Source organism: Sorex araneus, chromosome 6 (assembly GCF_027595985.1).
Source record: "Sorex araneus isolate mSorAra2 chromosome 6, mSorAra2.pri, whole genome shotgun sequence".
In the NCBI taxonomy this organism is placed as follows: Eukaryota; Metazoa; Chordata; class Mammalia; order Eulipotyphla; family Soricidae; genus Sorex; species Sorex araneus.
Window position 1 is genome coordinate 89,724,287 of NC_073307.1, and position 9,748 is coordinate 89,734,034.

Consider the following 9,748-nt stretch of genomic DNA (forward strand, 5'->3'; position numbering starts at 1 on the left):
TCTCCCTACCTCTCCCTCTCTCTCCCTCTCTCTCACTATCTCTCCCTACCTCTCCCTCTCTCTCCCTCTCTCGCTACCTCTCCCTTTCTCTCTCCCTCTCCCTACCTCTACCTCTCCCTCTCTCTCTCCTTCTCTCTCACTACCTCTCCCTCTCTCTCACTACCTCTCCCTCTCTCTCACTACCTCTCCCTCTCTCTCTCCCTCTCCCTCCCTCTCTCTCCCTCCCTCCCTCTCTCTCTCTTTATCTCACTCTCTCTCTCTCTGCCACTCTGCCAGTCCCAGCCTCCTGTGAAAAAACTCTTGGTCTATGAGAATTCGTTTTTGAAACTCTTCTGTGAATTCTGAGAGTGCCAAGTGTGAGGTCTGATTTATCATCAGAAGCTCAGAGAGGAAGGAAGGACTCAGCACATTTCCTAACACCCTTCATGACTTGCCTTGTGTGGTCAGTGGGGAGCAGAAGACACCGCAGGGGAAATCTCCAGAGGTCCCCAGGGCTCCCGCAGACTCGGGCTTTGGGTAAGAAAAATTGATTTTCCCGATAATTTGTGCCTCGCTTATTTCGCTTATTGGGGGACCCGGTTGGAGAATGACTTCTTTCTACGCTTCCTTTAATCTGTGGGCTAAAAGAAGTCTCAAAGTCTTAAGTTCTGCAGATGTAGACAGTCAACCTTCCTCTCCTCCTCAATTTCTATTTCTACCCTAGTATTTCTGTGGCCACTGTTCTTCTGCTACGTGGTCCCCTACCTGTTCGTTTTGTTATTGTGATTTCAGATATTATAGCTTCTTTCTGGAACCAATTGCAAATTTTATCCCATTCTTCCTTTTCTGTGTTTCCCCATCAAATACTTATTAGTCTGTTCGTTAGTTTGGGGGCATACCCAGGGATGCTCAGGGTTGACTCCTGGCTGTGTGATCAGGCCATTCCTGGTGGTGCTTGGGGAAACTGTAGTGGCATCAGGGATTAAACCAGAGTCTGTGAAGTGCAAAGCAAATGCCTTAACCTCTGTGCTATCTTTCTGGCCCCTCTGTAACACTTTAGAGTCCAACTTCTTCACGTCATTTTATTTTTGGTTTTGTTTTTTCAACTCACTGATAATCTATTGTCCTCTACATGTTTTTTTTCTTATTTTTCTCATTTCCTTCTTTCTTAAAAATTGTTGCTCATTTCTTTTCCAGTTTTTTTTTGGGGGGGTCACACCTGGCAATGCTCAGGGCTGACTCCCCTGGCTCTGCACTCAGGAATCATTCATGGTGGTGCTCGGGGGACCAGTATGGGGATGCTGGGAATCGAACCCGGGTCGGGCGCGTGCAAGCAAACGCCCTACCCGCTGTGCTATCGCTCCAGCCCCGTTGCTCATTTCTTATTGCTAGGGATTCTCTCAGCTACTCATGAATATTTGCGTCCCAAACCTACTTTTCTTTGCTATCATAGTTGAAAAAGTAAAAACTGGAACTCCTTCCCCATGAACATTCATTTCAGTCATCTTTCATCTTTTGTTTTTTTTTTTTTTGCTTTTTGGGTCACACCTGGCAACGCACAGGGGTTACTCCTGGCTCTGCACTCAGGAATTACCCCTGGCTGTGCTCAGGGGACCATATGGGATGCTGGGGTTTGAACCCGGGTTGGCCGCATGCAAGGCAAACACCCTACCTGCTGTGCTATCTCTCCAGCCCCCATCTTCCATCTTTATATCATGTAAGACATGGTTTTCAATTCTGTCAGGGCCAGAGAAATAGTACAGCAGGTAAGGCACTTGCTTTGCATGCAGCTGACCCAGTTTGATCCCTGGCCTGGCATATGGCCCGAGCACTGTCGGAGTTATTGCTGACCACCCAGTCAGGAATAAGCCCTGAGCACTGTCAGATCTGACCCTAAATCAAAAAAATACTTAAGGTGTGTAAGAGGGGCTGGAGCAATAGCACAGTGGGTAGGGCATTTGCCTTGCACGCGGCCGACGTGGGTTCGATTCCCAGCATCTCATATGGTCCCCCAGAGCACCACCAGGGTAATTCCTGAGTGCAGAGCCAGGAGGAACCCCTGAGCATCACTGGGTGTGACCCAAAGAGAAAAAAGAAAGAAAGAAATGATCCCTGTACTGAGAGATAAAAACGCTAATTCATAATTTTCCACTTCAAAACAGATAATTAAAAGAAAGAAAGAAAGAAAGAAAGAAAGAAAGAAAGAAAGAAAGAAAGAAAGAAAGAAAGAAAGAAAGAAAGAAAGAAAGAAAGAAGGAAAGAAAGAAAGAAAGAAAGAAAGAAAGAAAGAAAGAAAGAAAGAAAGAAAGAAAAGAAAGAAAGAAAGAAGGAAAGAAAGAAGGAAAGAAAGAAAGAAAGAAAAGAAAGAAAGAAAGAAAGAAGGAAAGAAAGAAAGAAAGGAAGGAAGGAAGAAAGAAAGGGAGAAAGAAGAGCATAATAACGGGGTCTGGAGCGATAGCATAGCGGTTAGGGCATTTGCCTTGCACGAGACCAACCCAGGTTCGATTCCCAGCATCCCATATGGTCCCCTGGGCACCGCCAGGGTTAATTCCTGAGTGCAGAGCCCCTGTGCATTGCTGGGTGTGACCCAAGAAGCAAAAAAAAAAAAAGAAAGAAAGAAAGAAAGAAAAGAAAAGCATAATAAATGCTATCTAAAATAGAGCTGAGTTCTAGAGGATGCTCTTTTCAGGGAGGATATTCCATTTGGTGATTCTCTATAGAAAAAATGAAAGAGAGAGGGTTGACAGTCTTCAGACCCTGTGTACTCTCTAGTTGCACTGAGTTTCTGCATGACAAACGGTAAAACCAAAGCAGAGAAAAGGGAAGATGCTTGCCTAGTTTCCTCTCAATGAGACCATTCTGTCCACTGCATTCGCAATTTTTTTTGTTTTTTGGGTTACACCCAGCGGCGATGCACAGGGGTTACTCCTGGCTCTACACTCAGGAATTACTCCTGGCAGTGCTCAGGGGACCCTATGGGATGCTGGGAATCGAACCCGGGTCGGCCGCATGCAAAGCAAACGCCCTACCCACTGTGCTCTCGCTCCAGCCATACTCAGTAGTTTACGGATCTATAAAGCAACGTGCTCTAGACTAAAGCAACGGCCCACAAGAGCTGGCAGGTATAGCACGGGGCCAGGAAACAGGTCTCTGATAACATTTAAATATCTAAGTAAGGCTACCAAAAGAGGAATAGAAACATTTCTCTATTGTTATTTTGTTGACTTCGCTGTTTTAACTTCTGCTAACTGTATAGGACCCAATGAGAGGGCTGGGGTGGGAGCTCTGTGGTAGAGCATGTGCTTGCCTCTGTCAGGCCTGGGGTTCGATCCCCAGAATGGCCCCCCACCAAAAAAAAAAAAAAAAACCACAAAAGTCCCTATGGCAATGACAATGTTTTAGTTCAGCTGAATTACTGCCAAGTAGCAAGAAAATAAGCTAAAAATAAACTGCTCTAAAAAGGAACTCTAAAAATCCATGACAGCAAAAGTAAGAATTGGGAATGGGGAAAAAGAAAAAGAAACAAAAGAAGCTAGAAGACATTGCTTTCTTAGTGTATAAAATAGTGTAGTGGGCGGGACTCTTGCCTTGCATGTGATCAACCTGCATTCAATCCCCAGAACCCTGAGCACAGCCAGGAGTAAGCTCTGAGCACAGAGCCAGGAGTAAGCCCTGAGCACAGAGCCAGGAGTAAGCCCTGAGCACAGAGCCAGGAGTAATCTCTGAGCACAGAGCCAGGAGTAAGCCCTGAGCACAGAGCCAGGAGTAAGCCCTGAGCACCATCAAGTGTGGTCAGAAAAAAAAAAAGATTATATATTCTCTAGAAGTCATATTCTATTACTCCCCATTGGCAGTGTATGAGATCATTTATCTCCAGAATTTAGTGTCATCATTTGTAAAATTGCCATTTAAAAATATATGTATAGAGTTTTTCAGTGGTTTTGGTTCACTTTATCTAATCACTAATGAGTTGAATATCTTTTCATGTATTTAAATGACAGCTATACAATTTCTCCGGTACATTGTTATGCTACATATTTATGGCAATATCTTTTACATAATTTGTTTTACTGTTGAGTTTTGGGTTTTTTTTTATGCGATTGGTAATTTTTTTTTCTCTATTGCAGGATTATAATTTGTATTCTCACCTCTTAAGTCTTTCACAGAAAAAGTGTTGAATTATAGTGAGGTTCCATTGACCAATTTTTCTTTTTATATGTTGAAAGGTATAATATTTTATGTTTTTTACTCTAAAAATATTATCATTTTACATTTTTTTTCTTTTTTTTTTTTCTTTTTGGGTCACACCCAGCGATGCTCAGGGGTTACTCCTGGCTTTGCACTCAGGAATTACTCCTGGCGGTGCTTGGGGGACCATATGGGATGCCAGGGATCGAACCCGGGTCGGCCGCGTGCAAGGCAAACGCCCTACCCGCTGTGCTATCGCTCCGGCCCCTATCATTTTACATTTAAGTAGAATGATCCAATTTCAGCTCATTTTCATATAGCGTGTAAGGTTCAGGCCAAGATTAAGTACCCGCTGTACTTTTTTGACTGTGAATGCTGTTACTCCAGAATCACTTATTTAAAATGTTGTTATACAATTCAGCTGCTTTTGCTCATAGTTTAAATTAATATGTCTCTCTGTGTGGGCTGGAGCAATAGCACAGATAGCACAGAGTAGGGAGTTTGCCTTGCACGCAGCCAAACCTGGGTTCGAGTCCTCCGTCCCTCTTGTAGATCCTGGCAAGTTACCGAGAGTATCTCACCCACACGGTAGAGCATGGCAAACTACCCGTGGCGTATTCAATATGCCAAAAACAGTAACAACAAGTTTCACCATGGAGACGTTACTGGTGCCCACTCGAGCTAATCAATGAACAACAGGATGACAGTGATACAGTGATATATTAAGAATTTTTCACCAGGCTATTTCACTCGGGAAAACCCAGAGGTGGGCAGGTGAGACCCCGCTCTGCCCCAAGGGACCCAGCCCCAGCAGCAGGAAACCTCCAGAACACAACTGTTGCCATGCTCACGGCTGCTCCCCACAGGCTCAGGCCAAGCCTCACCCACGAGTGAACCTATTTCTGGACACTTCATACCATACACCCTACCCAGACTCCAAGAGTACCACTCTACAGTTGATGGGGTTCAAAGTAGCAGGCAACCAATCTTAGAGGGAAATATTTTTTTTTCTTTTTTGGGTCACACCCGGCGATGCACAGGGGTTCCTCCTGGCTCATACACTCAGGAATTCTCCTGGCAGTGCTGGAGAGACCATATGGGATGCCGGGGATTGAACCCAGGTCGACCGAGTGCAAGGCAAACACTCTACCCACTGTGCTATCACTCCAGCCCCGAAATATTTTTTTACAGATATAGATAGATAGATAGATAGATAGATAGATAGATAGATAGATAGATATAAAAGCACACAAGTCTCAACCTTTAGCAACATGTTAGTGATCTCTTATAGAAGGGCTTAATGACCCTTGGGTGAAATACAACTATCTTTACACTCTTTCCTCTAAGGATACTTTTTTGGAACATTTTCAGCAGTTTTCCATAACAAACAATGCAAATATATTATTTCAGTTTTGTTTTGGGACAGGGATTGGGATTCAGAATGGAAACATCTGAAATATGGTGGTGGGAAAGTGTAATGGTGGTGGAATTGGTGTTTGAATATTAAATGTCATCAAATAGTGTGAACTACTTTATAGCACTGTAGCACTGTCATCCCATTGTTCATCGAATTGCTCGAATGGGCACCAGTAACATCTCCATTGTGTGACTTGTTGTTACTGTTTTTGGCATATCGAATACACCACGGGGAGCTTGCCAGGCTCTGCTGTGCAGGCGGGATACTCTAGGTAGCTTGTGGGCTCTCCGAGAGGGACGGAGAAATCGAACCAGGTTGGCCGTGTGCAAGGCAAATAAATGCCCTACCCGCTGTACTATTGCTCCAACCCAAACTACTTTATAAAATAAAAAAAAAATTTTTTTGCTTTTTTTTGGGGGGGGGTGTTGCGTGAACATTCGTGCAGTCAGAGGCGCTGAGATAGGAACGCGGAAGAAATGCATTGATTGGAGGACTAAGGCTCGCTCTGGCTCTTAGCAAAGGCAGAGGGCCTCGTGGACCTCCTTTTATTGATCATGGTACCCCTAAAGGGCGCAGTACAGCGACGTCACCAAAGGCATCAAAAGATGTTACAGGAAGAACATTGAGGCAACATTATTTCCTTGTATCCGCAGGCCAGTAATCTAGGCCTCCGGATAGAAGATGCAAAACCAAAACTGAAACCTTCCTTGGGCTAAAAGCACTTGAATTTACATCCCAAAGACAAAACTGGGCCCTGCACCTGAAATCTACATCCCAAAGACTAGGCTGGGCGAGAGCCTACAATTTACAATATCTCAAAGGTCAGGCCTGGCTAACACCATCTGCATGTCAAAGACCAACCAGGCTTCTGTGAGAGAAGGAAAACTGCCTCTGAAATTATTTTCTGAAGGTAGCTGAAAAGGGGAAAATATTCCTGTCTGCAATACAGTATCCCAAACAGGGGGGTCACACCCGAGATGTTCAGGGGTTCCTCCTGGCTCATGCACTCAGGAATTATGCCTGGCGGTGCTCAGGGGACCATATGGGATGCTGGGAATTGAACCTGGGTTGGCCGAGTGCAAGGTAAACACCCTACGCCCTGTGCTATCGCTCCAGCTCCTAAAAAAATTTTTTTAATTAAAAAAAAAATTGCAGGGACTGGAAAGATAATACCAGACATGCTGGCCCCTGAGAACAGAGCCAGGTGTATCCACTGGGCACCACAGTGTATAAATATCCCCTAAGAATATATTTTTTTATATTTAGTCAAGAAAGGAAAAAATAGGGGCTGTAGCGATAGCATAGCGGGGAGGACGTTTGCCTTGCATGCAGCCTACCCAGGTTCGATTTCCAGCATCACATATGGTCCCCTGAGCACCACCAGGAGTAATTCGTGAGTGCATGAGCCAGGAGTAACCCCTGTGCATCACCGGGTGTGACCCAAAAAAAAAAGGGAAGGAAAAAATAAAACAAGCACCCTCCCATTCAAATAATCTTTCATCTTTTGTGGTTTTTTTTTTTTGAGCCATACCTAGAAGTGTTCAGGGTTTGCTCCTGGCTCTGTGCTCAGGGATCACCCCTGGTGACCTCAGGAGATCTTATGGGGGGGGCCAAGGATTGAGCCTGGATGTCCACTTGCAGGCCCAGTGCTCTACCCACTGTACTAACTCTTCAGCTTTAAATAATCTTTCATTTTTATATCATATAAGGCATTGTGTTAAACTCTGTGCAAAAAATGTATAGGAACAGGACTCATTGTTTTGTCCGGCATGGCATTTCAAACCGGAAGGATAGAAAACACAACCACAGTGATAAATACGAGACAAGGGGCTGGAGCAATAGCATAACGAGGAGGGCGTTTGCCTTGCACTCGGCCGACCCAGGTTCGATTTCCAGCATCCCATATGGTCCCCTGAGCACCGCCAGGAGTAATTCCTGAGTGCAGAGCCAGGAGTAACCCCTATGCATCTCCAGGCGTGACCCAAAAAGCAAAAAAAACAAACAAATAAAATGTTCATTGCATGCTGCCAACCCAAGTCTGATCCCTGGTACCCATGTGGTCACCCAAGCCCACCAGGAATGATCCCTGAGCACAGAGCGAGGAGTAAGTCCTGAAAATAGCTGGGTGTGACACCCCACCAAAAAAAAGTGTGCTGTTGCAGGGAGAATATGAAAAAAGTTGTTCAACCACAAGCGCAAAATATATTTAAATGGCTTATTTCTAACTAGGATTACAAGAGAAGGTTTCAAGGAAGACAAAACGTTTAAGCCTGACCTTAACTAATCTAAACAGATAGACATTGAAGATGGTAAAAAAAAAGGGGGGGGGTAGAGGTGAAGGACATCATTTCAGATGATGCCATTAGTAGCTTTGATCAAGGAATGCCAAGTGCTATTGGCTTGGAATGGCGACTCATTCAGGAGAGCTATAGAGATGGCATCTGAGCGTGGTGACAGTTACGGAAGCACACTAGTGTCTCTGGAAGTGAGTCTTAAGAAGTTAAGGTAGGGGCTGGAGCAATAGCACAGCAGGGAGGGCGTTTGCCTTGCATGCGGCTGACTCGGGTTCAATTCCCAGCATCCCATATGGTCCCCTGAGCACCACCAGGGGTAATTTCTGAGTGCAGAGCCAGGAGTAACCCCTGTGCATCGTCAGGTGTGACCCTAAAAGAAAAAAAAGAAAAAAAGCAGTCAAAGTATCAACTAATCCACATTTTGAATTATTTGATGAAGAATTAAGACAGAGACAAAGATGTTTGCATTTTCCACAGAGGTGATTTTAACGGATGGGCAGAAGACAAAGTAAAAAAAAAGGCTAACAAGTGTGTTGTGGGGACAGAGCAATAGTCCAGCAGGGAGGTTCAATCCCCGGCACCCTGTATGGTCCCCTGAGCACCGCCAGGAGTCATTCCTGAGTACAGAGCCAGGAGGAACCCCTGAGCATTGCTGGGTGTGACCCAAAAAGCCAAGAAAGAATAAAAGTGTGTGGTGAAGCGCTGGAGCAGGTAGAGTACTTGCTTTGCATATGGCCCAGCCAAAAGCACCGCCAGAAATGACTCAGAAAAATTTAAAAATGGGTATCTGGGGCTGGAGCAAAAGCACAGCGGGGAGGGCATTTGCCTTGCAGGCGGCCGACCCAGGTTCGATTCCCAGCATCCCATAGGGTTCCCCCGAGCACCGCCAGGAGTCATTCCTGAGTGCATGAGCCAGGAGTCACCCCTGAACATTGCCGGGTGTGACCAAAAAAAAGAAAAAAAAGTGTCATGAGAACAAAAGAACCCAAAACCAGTCAGTATTTTGGTGGGTTGGGGGAAGGGGGTTTGAGGGGGAGGCAGAGGTCTATGTTCGGGGGGCCACACCCAGCTATGCTGAGGGTTCTGTGCTCAGGGATCACTCCCGGTGGTGCTGGGGGACCACACGTGGGATTTGAACCCAGGTCAGTGACTCATCCTTTGTTCGATCTCTTGGGCCTGAGTCAGTATCTTCTGAAAAAGAGAAATAGGCTAAATGAAAGGACTTAAACATAACATTCAGGGCCAAGGCGACAGCTCCTAAGGCTGGAACGCATGATTCGCATGCAGGAAGCCTGGGTTTGATTCCTGGTATGGTATGGCTCCCTGGGCAACCCCCAGAGTGACCTTTGACCTTTGAGCACTGAGCTAGGAGTAGCCTCTGAGTACCACCAACTGTGCCCCCAAAACCAAAAAAAAAAATGTATAGCATCCAAATGCAAAATGAGATCCTAGACTGGTTAAAATTATGGACAAATGAGCTAGAAAAGTATTTGTGGGTAAGTTGGAGGGAAACTCGTATCATCTGCTGGTATTTCATCAAGTACTGTTTTCCAGTGCATTGCAGCAACACTACCTGGAAAAAAGAAAGAAGCTGATAAAACAATTTGCCTTTACACATATGTTTCCTAGCAGCGCTTACACAATAGCAAAAAGGGGGAAGCAACTCACACATCCAACAGTTGAAAGAAGCAGCGAAATGTGATGCACATACCCAGTAGAATATTTTCCTATTAACCTTTGAAAGGATGGGGCTGGAGTGATAGCACAGCGGGGAGGGCGTTTGCTTTGCACGCGGTCGACGTGGGTTCGATTCCCAGCATCCCATAGGGTCCCCTAAGCACTGCCAGGAGTAATTCCTGAGTGCAGAACC

The 9,748-nt window shown here is 45.4% G+C and overlaps 1 protein-coding gene across 1 annotated transcript in view; it reads left to right on the forward strand.

Annotated features, from left to right (window-relative positions):
- The first annotated feature begins 454 nt into the window (after positions 1–454).
- Positions 455–9,748, forward strand: part of C3AR1 (complement C3a receptor 1) — a 14,071-nt gene continuing 4,777 nt past the window's right edge. The window contains exon 1 of the mRNA XM_004610650.2: positions 455–516. The gene's annotated coding sequence lies outside the window, so the exon portion shown is untranslated. The remainder of the gene's footprint in view (positions 517–9,748) is intronic.